The sequence below is a fragment of the Macrotis lagotis genome, chromosome 8 (assembly GCF_037893015.1).
Source record: "Macrotis lagotis isolate mMagLag1 chromosome 8, bilby.v1.9.chrom.fasta, whole genome shotgun sequence".
NCBI lineage: Eukaryota > Metazoa > Chordata > Mammalia > Peramelemorphia > Peramelidae > Macrotis > Macrotis lagotis.
In genome coordinates this window covers 44,740,174-44,751,849 of record NC_133665.1, presented here as the reverse complement: position 1 = coordinate 44,751,849, position 11,676 = coordinate 44,740,174, and positions in this window count along the sequence as shown.

Here is an 11,676-nt window from a genome sequence, read left to right as displayed (position 1 = left end):
GGCAAACTACTTGTTTGCCAAGAAAAACTGAAAAGGGATCACAAATAGTCAGACACAATTCAAAACTACTGAACAGCAATAATCACAGCAACAACAAAAACATAGAACATGCTATTTGGCACATATTACATATTTGTTAATATGTAAAATTAATTAATAATTGTTAATTCACTAATTGTCTATGTTAAAGAATATAGACAATTGAGTCACTTTTCTTGAATACCTCCAAATTGATATCCAGAATGTTTGGAAAAATTCCAAACTCCATCACTCATATATTAGCCCTTCCTACATAGACCATTGCTATTGTTTACTCACTAAAATTTGCAAGCTGAAAATTATATTTCTTTTATTAGTCACTTGAACTATGTTTTCAAACGCTTTCCTAAGGTTTAGAATTATTTTGAAAATTGTTCTTATTCTTTGATCATTTATCTGTTGGTGATAACTCTTAAACAAACATTTGGAAAGAGTCTGTATGGGTCAGGTGTTGTCATGGGAAGAGAAGTCATCACCTAATAGCTTACTGATTAGAAAAGATTCTCTGCCACCTTGGTTACACCGACTTTGCTCAGTCCATTGCTCAGACTCTACAGAAAGCATTTCAAATTTGAAAGAACTGACTAGAGCCTACATTTCATTGAATGGAATTTGAGAACCCAAGGTCTATGTTAAATAATATGGACAATTTAGTCACTTTTCTTGTATACTTCCAAATTGATACCCAGAATGCTTGGAAACTGTGGCAACTCCTTTTTTGGTATCTTTTATATATAGCAGGGAATGATGTAGGGAACTCCTGGGAAGTTTTGGAAAAATTACAAACCCCACCATTCAAATATTAGCATGCCTGTTTTCCCATAGCCCTTCCTATATAGACCATTGCTATTTTTTACTCACTAAGATTTTTTTTTTGCAAGGCAAATGGGGTTAAGTGGCTTGCCCAAGGCCACACAGCTAAGTAATTATTAAGTGTCTGAGACTGGATTTGAACCCAGGTACTCCTGACTCCAAGGCCGGTGCTTTATCCACTACAACATGTAGCCACCCCTCTCTAAGATTTTCAAGCTGAAAATTATATTTCTCTTACAATTATGCATTTGAACAATGCTTTCAAATACTTTTTTAAGGTTTGGAATTATTTTGAAAATTGTTCTTATTCTTTGATCATTTATCTATTGGTAATAGTTCCTAGAGTTATATCCCACAGAAATTTCTCTCTTACTAAGTGTGATCTTGCACCTTTTCTCCTTTCTCCTCCTGGACCTCACTCTTGACACGAAATGTTATATTGATTTCCTCTTTATGTTTAATATCAGACTTCACTGATTCTAGAAAGAGGCACCAGACCTATAAGTTTCATTATTATAGGGGAGTTCCTAAGTGAGGAAATCCCCCCGATTACAATAGAACAGTGTCTCTTCTGAAATTTATAGTCTTAGAGACTTGCCTAGAATAGAGAGGTAAGTGATTTGCCCAAAATCACATAGCAGCTATATGCCAGAAACAGGACTTGAACCAAGGTTGTCCTGGCTTCTAGACTTGTTTTCTATCTATCTGCTATACTAAGTTGTATCTCAGTTCCATTGGTTTCACCTGTTGCAAATATTCCCCCTCCCCATCTTATTGTTTCTCTTCTTATTCTATCTTTTTCTTCTATTTATGGAAAACAATTTTCTTACTGAAATGATCTCTTTTGCCTCATAATCTCCTGTATTCCTTATTCAATTAAGAATACTATTCCAAATCATTAAATGAACATGTCTTCTTTCATTTTCTAATGATATATATATATATATATATATAAACATATATATATATATATATATATATATATATATATATATATCTTTTTGATTTTTGGCAAGTCATTTAAGTTTTCTGAGCCTCATTTTTTTATAAAATTAAGATTATACTATATGTCTCAAAGGACTGTTATGAGGACAAAGGGAGATAAAGCACAGTTTAGTAATTATGGAAACATCATTTCACGATCATCATTACCATTCACATCTAATATTCTGCAAATACTTTTGAAAGTAGTTTATATAGGACAAATTTTATGGACATAATGATTATAACCCATCACAATGTAAATTTGAATATAGACAAGTCCTCAATAAAAAATTGTTCTCTCTCTCTCCCATTTGCCATTGGGAATGAAGGTTCCTCTTCATTTTTGTTCTTTCTATGAGAGATATATAGAGCAAAGAAACTGACTCTAACAAAGATACTACCTAATACAGAAGGTATCTCTCAAGCCCCGAAGTTCACAGAATTGATTGACTTTGGTCTTTTTTCTTCAGAGAATTAAAAAACTGTTTAAAGTAGGAATGAAATCTCATCTTTAGACTTGCTGTTTATCAGTTACATAAATTCAATGGTTAACCACAGTGACCTCCCTGTCACTGGATATGTTCAAACAAATGCTTTCAGAAAGATTGTAGAAGGGATTCCTTTTTTTTGATGAAAGGCTTATCCAGATGACATCTAATTTAAAGTCCTTTCTAGTACCCAGATCTAATTTTTCTATGAACAAGAGACATTATGAAAAACCAGTTTCCCAAGGTTTGTTACATCTAATGTAACAATGTGGAAATGAAGCATTAAGTCCAATTTGCTAGAAGAAAAATGTCTTAGAAGATAGGAAATTCTATGACTTGCTTTCTATAATGTCTGGTCATATCTTGTAATGAATATTACTTAAGGATCTGACATGGGATCTAGAAGGCAATATAAATACCTTTGGACTTTTGGGGGCCTTTTTGATTCCAGAGGCAATTCAAAAATGAAAAACATTAGAGAGAAAAGGTTCTGGTACTTTGGGATTAATGTTCCATAGATTCAATTATAATCTATTTAAGAGTTTTTTAAAAATGAACTACCAGTTGGCATTCAATTAGCGCCTATTCCATTAATTCAACCCTTGAATTTATTTCTTAGGGATATTGTCTTATATTCATCTGTACAATTCATAAATGTTCTAACTTAAAATGGACCTATTTAAGAGGACCTATAAAAATTTTTTCAACTCTTCAACTATTGTCAAATCAGAAAATCCTTCTGAGATTTTCTTAGAGGAAGTAACACCTGAGAGTGAGGGATGGGAGGAGTCATTTCCAGTTCCTTATATCTTGAGACAGTGTTCTCATGTGATGTGGCCAAACTTAAATAGATCTATTTGTTCATAATTCTTGTGTAGCATCATTGCATTTCAGAGGACCTTTTTTTCCCACTTAGTCTAAGGTCTGTGATTGAAATCGATTGATCTAGCACCTTATCACTTTAGTTATGGTGGGACTGAATAAATCAATCACTTCGACCTTACATAAATATAACTTTCACAGAATCACAGAACTGGAAAGGATCTGAGAGGTCTCCTACTTAAATCACCAACTCATAATAAACCTTGTAGGGCCTACCTATTCAACCCTTATTTCTATTCTGAACTTTGACCTGCATCTCTAACTTCTCATTTGTTTTTCCTGGCCATATGTTTTTCTGTCTGTGTTTTTCATTTTGTGTTTCCCAGTCTTTCATTTTTTCCAGATGGCCCCTCCTCATTGATAGTTGAGTAATCTGTGGGAGGATTTAGCTCTGATGGAAATCTTTCTGGTCTCTATTTCTATTCTACTTGAATATCTTATTTGATATGTGTCTTTTGGCTTGTTGAGTAAAAGGGAAAAAATTAAAGAGGTTTCTGAGTAATTTCTTAATTTATATTTTTCATTTTTATTAACCTATTTAACATTAAATTGATGCAAGAACTCCACTATGTATAAAAATAAAAAAAAGAGGAGAGCATATGAGACTGTGAATCTTCAAGTCCTGTGACTCTTAAAAATATATTACAATTTTAATACAGTATTTCCTTTCCATTGGTGTTCCCTCCTGAATCTTCTTCTATTTTCATTAACAATAATTTGTTTCTTTTCTTTTCTTCTTTTCTTTTCTTTTCTTTTCTTTTCTTTTCTTTTCTTTTCTTTTCTTTTCTTTTCTTTTCTTTTCTTTTCTTTTCTTTTCCTTTCCTTTCTTCTCTTCTCTTCTCTTCTCTTCTCTTCTCTTCTCTTCTCTTCTCTTCTCTTCTCTTCTCTTCTCTTCTCTTCTCTTCTCCTTTCCTTTCCTTTCCTTTCCTTTCCTTTCCTTTCCTTTCCTTTCCTTTCCTTTCCCTTTCCTTTCCTTTCCTTTCCTTTCCTTTCCTTTCCTTTCCTTTCCTTTCCTTTCCTTTCCTTTCCTTTCCTTTCCTTTCCTTTCCTTTCCTTTTCTTTTCTTTTCAATATCAGTATCAGTAAACCCTCCCTTTTCTAAGTGCTTCTCCCCAAACCATATGGCAACAAATATTTTTAAAGAAAAATGTAGTTATTAGAAAAATTCACTTGTGGAAAATGTCTCATCTTGTACTTTTCATCTATGCCCTCTCTGTCAAGGGGTGGAACATGTGATTCATTTTCAGTTGTGGAGCCACTGGTTATTTCATTGCTAATAGAACTTGAGTCTTTCATAGTTGTTTTGCTTTACAGTTTTGTATAACTTATTCTCCTGGGTCTTCTCATTTCTCCCTGAATCAATTAATTTGGCTTCTACGATTTTTCTAAATCTGTATTACCATTTTTTAACAGTATGAAAGTTTCTATTTTATTCTCATATCAGAATTTGTCCACCCACTCAAGTGGCACTCATTTTCCCCCTTACTTCTTTGTTATAACAAACAGTGCTGCTGTTTTTTGCAAACATGGGCCACTTCTGTCTTTTTCATCTATAATCCTAGTAGTAGTATCATTGCATCAAAAAGTATGTATAGTTCCAAATGAATAGTCCCTCAGTAATGCATTAATGTGCTCTTTCTTTCTACAACCCATACAATTGTTTTTCTGATTTGTCATCTTTGCCAGTCTAATTGGTGTGAGGTGAGATATCATAATGGTTTTAAATTTACATTTTTCATATATTTTTTTCATATGATTTTATATAGTTTGGATTCTTTTGAGAACAAGCTATTCATATTATTTGACCTATTATCTATTGGTAATTGGTTCTAATTCTTATATATTAGTATCAATCCCTTACATATATTGGATAGCAGACTTTCATTGGAGAAATTTAGTGAAAAGATTTTTCTCCACGTAACTGGATCACTTCTAATTCTAAGTACAATGATTTTGTTTGAAAAGATTTTTTTTCAGTGTTTCACTTTCCTTTGATACTTTCTATCCCTTATTTATTCCCCTTCATTCTCTTATCTCTTATTTATTCCCTTTCATTCTCTTCTAATTTTTGATAAGATATTTATATCTAGGTCAGTTATCCATCTTGAACTTACCATAGAATATTTTGTGAAATCTTGTTCTAAAGCTTATTTCTGTCAGACATCTCTACAATTTTTGCAGCATTTTCCCCCAGAATAATGAATCCTTAACCTGATAGATGTAGTCCTTGACTTCATTGAACATTTCATTACTATGTTTGCTTATTTCTGGGTATGGTTTATTCATTTGTTATATTAACCAAGTTTTCTATTTCTTAATGAAGATCAAATAGTTTTGATGACTGTTATTTAGAAGTATAGTTGGAGAAATGATAATATTGCACTTCACTTTCTTCCCACATTTCATTATTTCCCTTGAGATTCTTGACCTTTGTTTCTTCAAATGATTTTAAAAATTATTTTAGAAATGTGTCATTATCATAGAATTTACATAGTTCTAAAAATAAAATTTAGTAATATGGCGTGTCACTGAATTTATAAATTAATGTAAGCATAGATTTACAATCTTGATTTGATTCAATAATAAGTAATCAGTTCTCTAATTATTTAAGTGTATATTTCTATGACTGTTTTACTATATAAATGTTAGTTGATGTTAACATGACAACCTTATTTGAAGATAGTAGAGAATAATTCATCAGATTGGAAAGAATTGAATATTAAAGAGATGGGTAATAATTTGGTCGAAATCTTCCTGAGGAGGTCAAAATGAATGAAATTAAGGGTTATAGTGGAGAACTAATTCTTCTTCAGATGCTAAAGGAAGAGAGAATGGAAGATTATATCAAGGACTTTTGAATTATAGGAAAAGAAGCAAATAGCTCCTATCTTTTTAGTCAAGTAGGAGTTGGGAAACCCTTGCTGAGAGAGTGGTGATATAGATTTGAGTACTACTTGAGGAGAGAAGAAATTTAGTTCACTCTTGGGGGAAGAAAATAAGAGAGGGACATATAAAGGATTGTTTTATGGCCGTAAGAATCTAGCAATCTAGCAGACATTAAATAATATACATTGTACTAATTGACATTAGTAGTTGGTGTTGAGTGATTTACTCCAGTGCCATTCAACAGCACATTAATAGGAGTAGATGACTGGGGGTAATACAAGGTTGGAGTTTTAAAGGGCATGGTCAGCAACAGAGCAAGGAAGCAAGACATTTGAGAGTAACACACAATATAATATTGAACTGCTTAGATATAGAATCAAGATTAGGAAAGAGGAAAATCAGAGAGCTACTAAAGGAGCCAAGATGGAGCATGAAGGCAACATTTTACAGAAACTCCTTCCCCCCTCCCAACTCCAAAAACTGTCAAATTATGACTCTAGCCAAAATTTAGAGGAGCAGAACCCACAGAAAGACTGAGTGATACATTTTCCTAGTCCAAGATAACTTAGAAGTTCTGCAGGAAAGGTCTGTTTCACCAGGACTGGGGGTGGAAAAAAGCCCTGGCCACAGCTCAGTGCAGCCCAGCCCAGCCCAAACCAGGAATCACTGGTAACAGCTTGAAGGTGAGGTGAGAGAACTCTGCTGCACCAGAATGAGTGTGAAGAGGAACACCGGCATCAGAGCAGCCCTGCAGTGAGAACCTGCAGCAGGAATCTGGGGAAACCAGCCTGCACCTCGAGAGCACAGACCACAGATCAGATGGTAAGGGGATCAGGGGAGACTGCAGAAATCTCTCTTCACTCCCTGGGGTAGGACTCTGCTGTTTGCCCACACTCAGGTCCAGGTTGCAGTTTGGCCTTCCATACTAAGATAGTAGGGACCATCCTCACAGGTCCAGGGCAGAGGGGAGTACCTGTGGTCATCTACATATCAAAATACAGGGAGGAGGACATAAGACCTTGGAAGAATAATGGTCCCAGTGGGGTGTCCCAAAAAACCCCCAAAGCAGGTGTCACAATAATACTCAAAAGCTCAGGAAGCACCCCAAAACCAGGCACAGGCTGGGGAAATGATTAATCAGAGAAAAAAGAGGAACACCATTGAGAAATTCTTTGTCTAGGATCCCAATAAGGGTCAAAATACTCAATCTGAAGAGGAGGAAGTACAAGCTCCTGCATCTAAAGACTCCAAGAAAAATGGAAGTTGGGCTCAGGCTATGACAGAACTCAAAAAAGATTTTTGAAAATCAAGTAAGAGGGGCAGTTAGGTGGCACAGTGGATAAAGCACTGGCCCTGGAGTCAGGAGTACCTGAGTTCAAATCCAGCCTCAGACACTAAATAATTACCTAACTGTGTGGCCTTGGGCAAGCCACTTAACCCTATTTGCCTTGCAAAAAAAAAAAAACCTAAAAGAGAAAAGAAAAAAAGAAAAAAAAGAAAATCAAGTAAGGGAGATAGAAGAAAAATTGGGAAAAGAAATGAGAGAGATGCATGAAAAACATGAAAAAGAAGTCAGCTGTTTAGTCAAGGAGATCCAAAAAAATGCTGAAAAAAAAAACATGTTAAAAACCAGCATGGGGCGGCTAGGTGGTGCAGTGGATAGAGCACCCGCCCTGGAGTCAGGAGTACCTGGGTTCAAATCTGGCCTCAGACACTTAATAATTACCTAGTTGTGTGGCCTTGGGCAAGCCACTTAACCCCATTGCCTTGCAAAAAACTAAAAACAAAGAAAAAACCCCAGCATGGGTCAAATGGATAAAAGAGTTCAAAAAATTATTGAGGAGAAGAATGCTTTAAAAAGCAGAATTGGCCAGATGGAAAAGGAGATAAAAAAGCTCTCTGAGGAAAACAAATCCTTCAGATGTAGAATGGAGCTAAGGGAAGCTGATGACTTTATGAGAAGTCAAGACATAATACTTCAAAACCAAAATAATGAAAAATTAGAAGAAAATGTGAAACATCTCATTAAAAAAACAACTGATATGGAAAACAGATTCAGGAAAGAATTTAAAAATTATTGGGATACCTGAAAGTCATTATCATTTTTAAAGAAATCCTATAGGAAAGCTGCCCTGATATACTAGAAGTAAAGGGAAAAATAGAAATTGAGAGAATCTATCAATCTCCCCTGGAAAGAGATCCAAAAACTGCTCCCCCCCCCCCCCCCCCCAGGAATATTATAGCCAAGTTCCAGAACTCCCAAGTCACAGAGAAAATATTACAAGCAGCCAGAAGGACACAATTCAAATATCGTGGAACTGCGGTCAGGATCACACAGGATAGCAGCAACTACATTAAGGGCTTGTAGGGCTTGGAATATAATATTCTGGAAGGCAAAGGACTTTGAATGCAATCGAGAATCAACTACCCAGCAAAACTGAACATCCTCTTCCAGGGGAAAGATGGACTTTCAATGAAACAAGGAAATTTGAAATGTTCCTTTTGAAAAGACTAGAGCTGAAAAGAAAGTTTCACTTTTAAATACAGGACTCAGGTGAAGCAAAGAGAGCAGAGGAGAAGGGTAAAGTATGAGGGATTTAATGATGATGCACTGCATATATTCCTACATAGAAAAATGATAATGATAATACTCATATCAAACTTCTCATTTAGTAGATCAGGCAGAAGGAACACATTTAATAGAGCAGGTAGAAGGAACAGATATAACACATTTTCTATTTTACTTCTTGCAAGGGGTTGAGATTGGGTGGCCTGTCTGGGACCACGGGGGCTGGGTGGTTGCTGGGTCTCAGGGGTGGTATGTGGGCTCAGGGCCTCTTGGCCCCAGGGCCAGTGATCAGTCCACTGCACCACTCAGCTACTCTACAGCACATTTTAGAAGAGGGAGAGAGTGAAAGGAGACAGAAAATATAATATATGGTAGTGGGGAGGAATGGATGGAGGGAATTACAATTAGTGGAAAAATATGGAAGTAACTTTTATGATGGACTTATAAAGAATGTGATCCACCTGAGCCAGAGCTGATGGTATCAGAACACAGATTGAAATGCATTTATTTCTCTTCTCTTTCTTTTACTTTCTTTTTCTTTTACTTTATTTCTCATGAGGGTCTATATTTCTTAGGAGGAGGGGTATTATGTTTACTCTTAAATAAGAATATTTTAGTAATGTATAAAAATCATTTGTACAAAAATATTCATAGCAGCTCTGTTTGTGGTGGAAAAATTAAGTAAATGTCCTTCTATTGGGGAATGGCTTAGCAAACTGTGGTATATGTATGTGATGGAACATTATTGTTCTATTAGAAGCTAGGAGGGATGGAATTTCAGGAAAGATTTGCATGGACTGATTCTGAGTGAGATGGGTAGAACCAGAGGAATATTGTGCACCCTAGCAGTAACAGGAGGGGTAATGACCAACCTTGATGGACCTGCTCATTCCATTAGTACAAAAATCAGGCACAATACTTTATTTTTCTTCCTTAAGGATATGATTTCTCTCTCATCACATTCAACTTAGATTAATGTATACTATGGAAATAATGTAAAGATTAAACAGACTGCCTTCTGTGGGGGGGGGGTGGGGGGGAGGGAAGCAAGATTAGGGGACAAAATGTAAAAAAATTCAAAATAAAATCCTTGCTAGAGAGTAAGAAAAAAGAAGAGGAAAATCACTCCAAAGTCTTGAAAAGTCCTGAGGGGAAGAGGAACTAGAGGTCTCAGTGAGAGCAAAGGATAGGTTTAGAAAAAACAGGAAAATATGGCATTATGTGAATATGGGATGAAATGTAAGAATTTCCAAATTCTTGATCATGAAACACCTTAGAGTGATGGATGATGGTAAGGCCAAATATGTAATCATGACCTTATGTAGAGGCAAAGAGTTGGGCATGAGAATTGAGAATATTGATGAATTAGATGTGGGAATTGAGGATATTGGTGAATTAGAAAGTCATTTTAGGAAATGTGTACATGGATTTTGAGGTATTATAGTATAAATGTAGGAGTTAAAAGATAAAGGAACCAATTTCCAAGGACAAAGTTTCTGAGGGAGGAGGGGTAGATAATTGGTAGATAATTGAAACAGGAATCTGTATAGGCTAATCTCTCTGGATAGCATGAACCTCTGCAGACAAGAAGCTGCAGAATAATGGCAGTAAGGGGAAATTTGTCCTGTTTGTTTTTCTGAACCAGTGTTTTGGGAGTGGTGTGAGAGGCACTGGAAAAGATGCATAGGGGTTGAACTAGTATTACAAGTGTCTCTGGTATTATGAGAAGATGGAAGAAGAGGAAATAGAAATAAATTTAATATGAAGGGAATCTCATTAACTTAGAACAGAGTTTTGGCAAAAGTCCTAGACCTAGTAGTTGTCCTTTGATATTGAAGAAGACCATGACATCAGGAAAATGATGTCATAGCTTGCACATAAGATTGATTACAATGAGGGGGCATTGTGCAAAGATGCCATTCTGAGTCCAGTAGTCTAACATAATAAAATTAGAAAGGTTGGTGATCAGTGGGTGACATTGAGCTTTTAAGTCAGGTCCTTTTTCATATCACCAGGCTCTTTGGTGCTTTCAACAATAGGGGAGAGCTAATCCATCTCTTGAAAGTCTAATCTTCAGTATGGCAATTTTGTGGTGACACTCTCAACAGTATGTTAAAACTAACCTGTCTCTTGATGGTCTAATTTTATGGTGACAGACTTTGAACAGTAAGGTTAAGCTAACTTGTCACTTGATCATCTAAATCAGAGGTCACCAGTCAATTCTGCAGCTGCAATTCTTTCCAAGGCATGGCCCCTCTCTCGGGGGAAAATCATTCCAAGTCCTGCACTTCATAAAGAAAAGAGAATTCTCCCCTTCCACTGACTTCTCCAGGACTGGTCTCCACTTCAGTAATCAAAGTTCTCCTTTGATTAGGCAAAGTAGAAGGGGCAGGCAGAGCTAGTTTTAACTTGGAAGGTATAAGGGTATTGAGAATACAGAATTGGAATTTTTACCCAGGTCTTGATGACTAGAAAGCATTATATTAAATATTAAACTCTATATAAATTGTATTATGATTATTATGACTATTGATATAAATAATTTCTTCCATTTAGTAATAATCATGATAATTTTCAATGTGGGATATACTTCACCTAAAATAGGGCATATATTTATGTATGTGTATATGTATATGTACATGTATGTGTATGTGTATGTGTATGTATATATGTATATGTATATGTATATGTATATGTATATGTATATGTATATGTATATGTATATGTATATGTATGCCTATGTGTTCTTTCTAGTGAATTGGTCCACTCAGGGAAAAAAATATAAATGCTTCTTATCAATTGACAAATATTTATTTAGTACATTCTAGGTGTGTGCACATTTTTGTTGCCCTTTAGGGGATACAAGATACATATATAATGGATCCTGCTTCCAAGGAACATAAAACCTAACCAGAGAAATAAGGCTAACATATATATGGAATTGTTGAAATGATCCAAGAAATTACCTAACCAAATGGAGTTTATTATGCCAGTGTTGGTGGAAAAAGTGAGGCA